The sequence below is a fragment of the Elephantulus edwardii genome, unplaced genomic scaffold (genome assembly GCF_000299155.1).
Source record: "Elephantulus edwardii isolate Elephantulus edwardi_28Jun2011 unplaced genomic scaffold, EleEdw1.0 scaffold00084, whole genome shotgun sequence".
In the NCBI taxonomy this organism is placed as follows: domain Eukaryota; kingdom Metazoa; phylum Chordata; class Mammalia; order Macroscelidea; family Macroscelididae; genus Elephantulus; species Elephantulus edwardii.
This window is the reverse complement of record NW_006399834.1, coordinates 9,709,084-9,720,051: the sequence shown is the minus strand read 5'-3', so window position 1 is coordinate 9,720,051 and position 10,968 is coordinate 9,709,084.

Genomic DNA, 10,968 nt, shown 5'->3' with positions numbered 1-10,968 from the left:
AATGTTAATACTGTATAGAAAGGGTACAACCGGCACATACCAATAAGAGCCCCCCAAAATGCCAAGGGAACAGCAGTCAAGTTCAAACATTATGAAAGACCAAAACAAGCTTCTTGTAAAAATGCTGAACGGACAGCCATTCAAGTGAATTTCTCAGAGACAGAAAGCCATAAGAAACATACTAATAAGGAGTTCCTAATTGGACAATGAAGAAATTACAATTATTCAAACACCTTCAATAAAGAGCTGCCAGGATTAATAAAATTATCACAAGAAGGAGATGGTACAACCAACGCAATACTACAACAATAGAGAAACTTGAAAATCCAATGCTTAGCTAACACTCACATTAAACCATCCAGTGTTCTGTTTGGAAAGCCTGGTTTAGGTATAAGTTTTGCATGAACATATTTAAGTATCATGGTATTTCTATTTAAAATTTTGGTAGTATTTGTTAGTAGATAGTACAGCATGTAAAAAATTGAAATGAAACAAATGAGAATGAAAACCACATACAAAACCCTCTAGCATATGGTAAAACCAACCCTTTGCCCCATTTATAGCAATAAACATAGCAGAAAAGAATCAGAATAACTGAACTCCCTCACCCAACATCTCAAAATAAACAACAACCACTCACTTATAGTCAATTGATCTTTGATTTGGAGATTAAATATGAGGAAACAACACCATAACATTACGTAACAGTAACAAATGATACTGCCAAAAGTGAATAAATATCTGCAGGAAATGGGATTAAGATCCACATCTTACCATGCACAAAAACCAACACAAAGTGGGCCAAGGGTTTAGGGACTAAACAAAAAATTATGAAGACCGTTGAGGAAAAATAAATTTAGGAGCTCTGATCTATAGCATAGGGAGCTCTGGTGGCTAAGTGATATGTGATGCCAAATTGGGATCCAAGTTCTTATCCACCAGATGCTCCACAGGAGAAATATGGACAGTCTCCTTTTGTGTGAATTTTCTGCCTCTGAAAGCCCTCTGGAGGGTCAAATGTTGGTTCCAGCTCAACAGAATACCCCAACAACCTACAGTGTCGCTAAACTCTCACACAGCCATAAAAGTGCAGCCAAGAGAAGATAAAATGGGTGAATAGGACTTTCTAAAAATGAATCCTTATATACATAAAAAATTATAAAGAAAAAAAGAGTCTACACAATGGGAAATATTTGCTGAAATTTATAGAAAGTTGCTGTACCTTAAGGAGAGAGGATTGATAGAATTGGCATTTATGAAACACTACACTACTTGGATAAGTCTAGAAGACAAGCTGAGTAAAGCAAGTCACAAGTGGACATAGTGCTGTTATAGAAAGTTATAACTAAACTAGAGGAAAGTTAAGATAGAGAAAATATAGAGAGTTTTGTTTTGTTTTTTTTTCACCAGGAATGGTGTGAGAAATACGTAATGAACACTGCTGGATTAAGGGATGGTATTGTAGGAAAGGGTATACACAAGTATAGAAGATTGACAAGGGGAGCTGGCTTAGCAGATAGTTTGGTGAGGTGAAGGGGAAGCCAAGTACAGAGAAGAAATTTCTGAAATTTGATTCTATGTTCCATGTTTATAACATGTTCTATACTGAATAAATGGCATACTTTTTAAAGCTAGACTTCTTGAACCAAACAACAGTGGATGTTTGGTGAAAGTATTTGGAAAGTCATAGAAATGCTTTTCATCTTCATAGTGGAGGCAGGAAAACTTTTGTTAAATTTAACAGGTTATTTTTGTTGTATGTGAATTAAACCTCAATAAACAGTACCACAAAACAGAAATATAAAAAAGAAGATAGAAGGAATATAGAGTTACTGTACCAAAAATAATTGGTCAACATGGAATCATTTAAAGAAGTAGCATCTGATCAAGAAACCAATTGTAATGAGGAAAGAAGTTCAAGCTGCAATGAAGGCACTGGCAAATTATGAGGCCTCAGGAACTGACAGATTACCAAATAACGTATTTCAACAAACATCAGTACCCCTGGATACGTTCACTAGTCTATGATAGGAAATTTGGAAGATACTTAACTAATTGACTGGCAGAGGTCTTTATTTGGTCCCATTCCACTAAAAGATGATCTAATAGAATGTGGAAATTACAGAACAATATCATTAATATTATATGCAAGGAAAAAAGCATCAATCAATGTTAATGACAATGTTAACAGATATATAATAGTAATATGAAAGCAAAATCTTTTTGAAGATCATTAATAATGGCTAGAACAGTACACTAAACTTCTAGAATTTAAGTTGGATTCAGAAGAGGCTATGGCATGAAGGATATCATTATTGGTGTCAGACAGATCTTGGCTAAAAACAGAGAATTCCAAAAAGTGTTTACTTCCATTCTATGCAATGACATTTGACTTGTGGATCATAACAAATTATGGCTAACATTTAGAAATATGAGAGTCCTAGAAAACATAATTGTGCTCAAGTGAAACTAAAATGTAGTTGTCTGAACAGAACAAACAAAGAAATATGGCATGGTTTGAACTCAGAAAAGGTGTGCATCAAGGTTGCATCCTTTGTTTATAGATCTTTAATTTGTACGCTGAGCAAATCATTCAAGAAGTTAATTTTGTGAAAAATGTGGCCTCAGGATTGCAGGAAGATGCACCAACAACTTGCATTATGCTGATGGCACAACCTTGCTTGCAGAAAGTGAAGAGCATTTGAAGCGACTGCTGCACAATATTCAGTATAGATTATTTCCCAATGAAAAGCAAACAAAAACCTTCATAACTGGATCAATAGGAAATATCATAATAAATGGAGAAAAGATGAAGTCTTTTAAGATTGAGAAAAGAAAAGATTTCATTTTACTTGGATCCAATATTAGCACAAATAGTGGTAGCAGTCAGGATATCAAAAGATATTTTGTATTGAGTAAATTGGTTGTCAAGCACTTCTCTAAAGTGTTAAAGAACAAAGATAACAGTTCAAAGACTAAGGTGTGCCTGATTCATGCTAGTGTTTTCAATTTCTTCCTGTGCATCCAGAAGTTGGACAATAAATAAAAATGACAGCAGAAAAATTAATGCCTTTGAACTGCGTTGGAGAAGAGTACTGAATTGAATAGCCCTTGGATGGCCAAAAGAACAAACATGTATGTCTTGGAGGAAGGATATACTTTAGAGGCAATAATGGTGAAACTTTGTCTCACATACTTTGGGCATGTTGTCATGAGAGTCTAGTCTTTGGAAAAAGAAATCATGCTGTGAAAGGTGGAGGGTTAGAGAAAGAGAGGAAGACCCTTAACAATATAGATTGACACTGATTTTAACAATAAATTCAACCAAATCAGAGACCATGAAGTTGGTGCAGGACAGTCAACTTGGTAGCACCTACTCTTTATGAAAGAAGATAACCAATTTTTCTCTACCATGTAATAAATTGTTAGTTAAAATTATCAGCCACTCCATTATGAGCCAAGCAGCTAACCATTGTGTGACCAATGTTCATTTTTCTTCAAACCAAATCCCAAACTTCCTGTCATCTAATCAATTCTAACTCATGACAACACTCCTTTGAGGAAGCTGTAAATCCTGATAGTAGTAGATTGCTCAAATTTCTTCTACAGAGCAGTTGGTGGATTTGAACCATGACCTTTTGGTTAGCAGCCCAAGGCATAACAAACGTCATCACCTGGTCTCCTCCTTTTTCTCTAGTTAGAATGCGAATCCCAGAACACTTGATTGTGCTTATGCGAAACTTATACTTGGACTAGGAGGCAGTCGTCAGAACAGAGCAAGGAAACACTGCATGGTTCAAAATTAGGAAGGGTGTGCGTTCAAGATGTGTCCTGTCTCTGTATCTTTTCAATCTATACGCGGAACAAATTATCCAGGAGGCTGGGCTCTATGAGGAGAAGTGTGGCATCAGGATTGGAGGGAGACTTCTCAGCAATCTGTGTTATGCAGATGACACAACCCTGCTTTCTGAAACTGAGGAGGACCTGAGGCATTTGCTGCAGAAGATCAAGGACTGCAGCCTTCAGTATGGATTCAAGCTCAACATCAGGAAAACAAAGATTCACTGGGATGATTGACAGCATTATGCTAGATGGGAAGAGATTGAGATTGTTGACAGCTTCAGTTTGTTTGGCTCTACAATCAACACTCTTTGTACTAGCAGCCAGGAAACGAAAAGACTAATTGCATTGGGAAAGTCTGCTGTTAGAGACCTCTCCAAAGTACTGAAGAACAACGATTTCAGTCTGCAGACTAATGTGTGCCTGATACAGGCCATGGTCTTTGCAATTACTTGCTATGCATCAGAAAGCTGGACAATGACTTGTTGTTGTTATGTGCCGTCGAGTTGCCTGCGACGCATAGCGATGATAGAAGGAGAGTTGATGCCTTTGAGCTTTGGTGCTGGAGAATAGTATCAAATATAGCATGGACTGCTAGGAGAACAAACAAGTTCACCCTGGAGAGGGTGAAGCCAGGCTGCTCCTTGGAGGCAAGGATTCTGAAGCTTCATCTGACGTAATTTGGACATCTTGCAAGGCAAGATCAGTCTTTGGAGAGGGGTGCCATGCTTGGGAGGTTTGAGGGACAGTGCAGGAGAGGAAGACCCTCACTGAGATGGATTGATTCTGTCACTGCATTAATGGGAATAGGTGTGTCAGAGATAGTAAGATTGGCATAGGATAGAACAAGGTTTAGCGCTGTTGTACAAAGGGCCACTATGAGTCGCAGGCAATGCGACAGTACATAAAATCAACAACAGTGGGATTATATTTAAAAGTCTTTTTCTAAATATAGGAAGATATTTATGTAATCAATACAATAGATAATGAACCTTAATCTAGAAAGTATATATGCAGCAAAGTGAAAATTAAAAAAAAATGGAACTAGAAACATGAAATTAAAAAGAATTCTCATAGGAATTCAAAGCATGACCTAAAAGTAAATTGTGATCCATTTTGATCAAGATATTTCAAAATCTGAGTATTGTGAATTCTTTGATATACAGTATCATTTCTTCTCAAAGTTTCTCTGCTCTGTATACGAGATACCTTAAAAAGACGATGTTCAGTGCTCTTCCTCCAACACCACAGTTCAAAGGAATCAATAATTCTTCTGTCATCCCTCTTCATTGTCCAGCCCTCAGATGCATAGCAAGTGATTGGAAAGACTATGGCCTCAAACAGATGCACCTTAGTCCTCAAGTTGACATCATTACTCCTTAATACTCCTGGTGCATAGATTAATAAATATTCTAAGTGTTAAAAAAAAGACAGATTCTATGCAGTAAACCCATCTTGTTACTCTTGAAAAATGAGATACAAATGAACCAAATCAACTGATTTTCTAAAATTTAGGTATCTTTATAGCGTCTCTCATTTTTCTTCACCTTATTGTGCTTAAATAAATTGCACTGGAAAACCACTACCTGAAAATGTTAGTTTTTCTATTTGAGTTATTCCTATCCTAAATTTCACTTAGTTGATGAGCAATACACAGTAAAGCACATATCAATTCATGTTTCTTCATGTACAATTTGTGACACCAATTAGATTCTTTGAGTTCTGCAACCTTTCTGACCCTCCTTTCCTAAATTTTTTTTTCCTTATTAACACACACTCACTAACCTCCAAGGTGGTTGTTGTTAAGTGCCATCGAGTGGTAGACAACTCATAGCAACCCTATGAATAAAAGGTCTGAGCACTGTTCATAGAGTTTCTGGAGGCAGACCATTTTGGAAGTGGATGCCACTCTTGCTTCCAAGCTTGTTTTAATTGGGAAGCTCCATCAAACACTGACCACCATGGGAAACCATTATCACATTTGGCACATCAGACCCTCTAAGATTACTATTTAAAATCTAGAATTGCAATGTCTTCCAAAGAGCATAATACTCATAACAACCTTTTTTGCTAGTTAAGCTACCCTACTACTTGGTTTTCAGATAACTTCAGGGACTATTTTTGGTTTAAGGTTTGAAGATTATCTCAGTGAAATAGTTTAAAAGTTTCATTCACCACTCAGTCTGGAGTCCATGAGAAATTTAAATTCTGTCCTACAATTTCTCTTTTGATTGCACTAATGTGTTGTGGAATTGACTATGACTTATAGTAACTCTATGTAGTATAGCTCTGAACTCACCATATCTGAGCCAATCTCACTGTCTTTGTCATATATACCTCATGCATAACCGCAGTTACTGTGTCATCCATTTCATTCAGGGTCTTCCTTTCCAGCTTTGTCCCTCCACTCTTCCAAGCATAATGCCCTTCTTCAAGCACTGGTACTTACTGGCAACATGCCCCAAATATATGAGACAGAGTTTAAAAATTCTTGCTTCCAAAGAGCAACTTGGTTTCACCCCTCTCTAGGATAGACCTGTTTGTTCTATTGACAGTCTATGGTATGTTCAATGCTCTTCTTCAGCACCACAACTCAAAGGCATCACTTTCTCTTATGCCATCCTTAGTCACTGTCCAGCTCTCAGACCAATGATCTATTCATTGCAAATACCTTTTATAAGAAACACTAAAGGTGATCTATGCACATATACCTCACCTGATGGTCTACTCAGGAATTAGATTGATTATATCTGTATAAAGAATCATTAGAGAAGCACATTATCAGCTGTGAAAACTAGGCCAGAGATTGCTGGTGGAACGGACATCAACTACTCATGCAACTTCTAATTGAAGCTAAAGAAAATGAAAACAAATCTATAAGAACCAAAATTTGACCTTAATTCTACTATATCTAAATTTAAAACCCATCTAAGTAACAGGTTTGAGGACTTAACACTAATGAATCAGATGAGCTATGGGATGATATAAAATATTATCCAAGAAGAATGCAAAATATCGATACAAAGAAGGAAGATGAATAAAAAACCAAGATAAATGTCAGAAAAGACTCTAAATATTGCACTAGCTTGCCAAGAAACCTAAGCAAAGGGAAGAAACCAAGAAGCGAAGGAGTTGAATTGAAGATTTTAAAGGGCAGCTCAGGAAGAGCAAAAAAAAGCATTATAATTAATTGTGCAAATAATTGGAGTGATAAAATCAAAAGGGGTAAAATTCTTTGGCATCTCTTAAGCTAAAGGAACTGAAGAACAAACTAGGCCTTGAGTTGCAATAATTAAAGATGCTATGGGCAAAATACTGAATGATCCAGGAAGCATCAAAAGAAGATGGAAGAAGTACACAAAATCACTGTACCAAAACAATCGGCTGACACGAAAGAATTTCATGGAACAACATATGATCAAGAGGCAATGTTGATGAAGAAGGAAGTTCAGTTTGCTCTTAATGAACTGGTAAAAAAAATCCCCAAGGACTTGGTGGAATATCAATTGACATATTTAAACAAACAGATGCTATCCTGAACTTGCTCACCAGGTTGTGCCAAGAAATCTGGAGGACTACTACTTGGTCAACTGACTGGAAGAAAATAATTAATATCAATAATAATAACAAAAAATATAGAAGAGAGCAATATTTATTCCCATTTCAACAAAAGGTGATCCAACAGAGTGTAGAAATTACCAAACAATTATCACTAATATCAGATGCAAGCAAAATCTTGCTGTAGATTATACCAAAATAATTGGAACAATACATTAACAAAGAACTACCAGAAATACAAGCTGGATTTAGAAGAGGTCATGACACTAAATACTGCCAATGCCAGATGGATCTTGGCTGAAAGCAGAGAGTACTAGAGGAATGGCTATCTGTGTTTCGTTGACTATCTGTAAAGGCATTTGACTATGGGGATCACAACAAATTTTTTTTAACACTGAGAAGAATGAGAATACTAGAACATTTGATTGAGCTCATGGGAAACCTACGCCTGGGCCAGGAAGCAGTCATCAGAACAGAGCAAGGAAACACTGCATAGTTCAAAATAAGGAAAGAAGTGCATCAGGTACCCATCCTTTGCCCATACCTTTTCTATCTATATGCAGATCATTTGGTAGGCTGGACTTTATTTATGAGGAGGAAAGTGACATTAGGATTAGAGGAAGACTCATCAACAACCTGGGTTATATGGATGACACACTTTTCTTGCCAGAACTCTTTTGATTAGTGTTTTTCTATTACATCTTTAATAAAAATGTTCAGTAATGGTATCCAGACACCATCCACTTCTGGTCTCATAGCAAAGAAAGAACTTGTTTAGAAAGGAAGTTAGCCACACAAACCATATCTTTCCTTTTCCTTGGGTTGCTCCAGGTGAACAGAATTACTGTGTCTCAAATGATAAGAGACTCTCAGCACTATCCTATGAACTAGAAGGTTAACCCAAAGCACTAAACCCAGTATTGAGCCAATTAATGGATTGGCCCACGATATCATGATCCTAAACCTCCAAATTAGAGAACTAAGTCCCATGAGGTGAATGAGTGTATATAATCAGCCTCAGCAGTTACTGTTTTGGTGCTTCTTGATTTATTCTTGAATGTGAAAGTTGTTGTTGTTAAGTGCTGCTGAGTCGTAGATGACTTATAGAGACCCTATGAACGAAAGACCTGAACACTTTTATAACTAAGGTTGTTTCTCCATGTTCACAGAATTCCTGGAGGCAAGCCATTTCAGAAGTGGATGCCACTCCTGTTTCCAAGCTTGTTTTAATTGGGAAGCTCCACCAAACACTGTCCACCATGGGTAACCGTTATCACATTTGGCACATCAGTAAATAAGGAGGAATAGAAACAAAAGAGAAGTCAAGAACTAGAATAATCAACACACCTGTTAAGTTTCCCCTAAAAATACAGAATTGTCTTTAATGACTAGAAGAATATAAAATCCTAATCTGTAGCAGTTTATTTTCTCCCAAGGTAAACCATCAGCAACAACCAGGACTAAAGTGAAAATACCTACTCACCACAAGAAAGTAGTATTGATACAATACCCAAGTGGATTTTGGGGGGTAGTGTCTCTATAGTTGTTTAAATTGAAGAAGGTTTCAGTTTCAACATCTATTTCAATAAGTCTTATGGTGGCTTATTGTGTAGGCGTGCTATAGGTGTAAAGATATAAATTAAATTCCTTCTGAGTTCAATTAATTAGCTTTATATGGAGAATTCAGAGTTATTCAAGATGAAGGTTTTTTTGTGTAGGTGAGTATTCAGTGCAGGTGATATTTATTAACAAGTAGACTGTGTGCGTAAAGAATATGTTTGTATGCATGCAAAGTGGTATTTTATTGAAGAACGCAAGGTAGGTTGTCATGGAGATTAAAAGCTTTGAAGTGCTATTCACTGGTGCTAGTTATGGTTGCTGGGCACTAGGATATTAAGTTCTGGCACCCTGAATTTTTCATTGTTGTAAAAATAATTACACTTTTATCTTCACTGTAAGGGCTATTCAAGTAGGATAAATAAATACAGACACATGAACAAATCTAACATAAAGGTAAATATAGCAACTCTATGACCCATCCTGGTGCAAAATTATGTAGCTGTAGATACTATACCATCAAAATGGTTGATTTTCGTCGCAGGGCCTTTGAAGCTGTTTATAAGATGAAATTACAAAATGCACCAAATTTTCACTTACATTAAAAAGCAAAAGGAGAATGAAAGCTATTGACCATTAGTATGGTCACTGGTAAATACAAAGGTTTCCTTTTGAAGCAGTGGAAACAAATGAAAACCTTGTAACATATTTTGCTAGCAGTTTATTGAAATACAGTATTTAAGTGAGATTTTCATCCTCACATTGAGATCTATGTAAAGTACAAAGCGATTTTTCTGGTGTTCTTTTCTATCAACGATTAAATGATATGATCTTGACAAGTGTACCTCAGTGAGAAACTATGTATTTTCTGTATAAAAGAACACTTATACTTGGCAGAATCTGTATGGATAGTTTCTTATTCAATGAATTGATAGCTGCAACATAACAAACTACACAACACACACACACACTAGCATTAAAATCTGAAGCACCAAGTAATATGGTTTTCAAATTCCCTAAAATGACAAGTAACTGTGAGTATATATATTTGTGACATCACAGAATACTTTTAAGTCTTGGCAGTTATGTGGAATGTTTAAATGTAGTAATTGCAGGTGCTAAACTCCTGAGATTAACCTGCTGGAGAGATAGTGACATCTTTCACAGAAAAAAAATGATTTATAATGTGGGGGGGAAAAACTAACACTGAAGTAATTCCATATTCAATTTATAGAACTCTTTGAAAAAAAGGTTTGCTGTGACTAATGAGTTGGTGATAGTCTGTAATGATTCATCATATGAAAAATTATAGAATTTTTATAGTAGGTATATTATTAAGTTTTTCAACATTGATTTTTTACAATATAAAGCAACTCACAAAAAAGTAAAACAGAATGATAAATAGAACAATGATGCATTAGTGTTAATGCAAAAAGCTTAGATTTTTTTTTAAAGATGTCTCTATCAGTTTCTCCCTCATTAACAGAAAATTATATAATAGAATACTCTCAGTTTTGTTTAGGAAAGATTTGTTGCTGCTTTTATGTTTTGATATGAAAGGAATTGTGTCTTCCAAAAAAGGTATGTTGAAGTCCTAACATCTTTACTCATGAAAAAGACCTAGTTTTTCTCTGCAGATATTATCAGTTCATAAAGACATGGTTGGCCAGATAGTTGTCCTCCAGGTATCTTGGCATAATCTGAGGAGCACGTCCAGGGCAGCATCTGTTTGTGAAAGTATGTCAGTTGGTATGCTGTCAATTCCTGAGGCTTTGTTTTTTGCCAGTTCTTTCAGAGCATCTTGAACTTTCTCCTTCATCACTATTGCCTCTTGACCCTATTTTGTTTAATGAAATTCTTCTGTGTCGCCCAGTTCTCTTTGGTACAGTAATTCTGTGCACTCCTTCCATCTCCTCTAACTGGTTTTGATATCATTCAATATTCTGCCCATAGCATTTCTTAAGGGTTGAAACTTGAGGCTTGAATTTGTTCTTCAGTTCTTTCAGCTTAAGA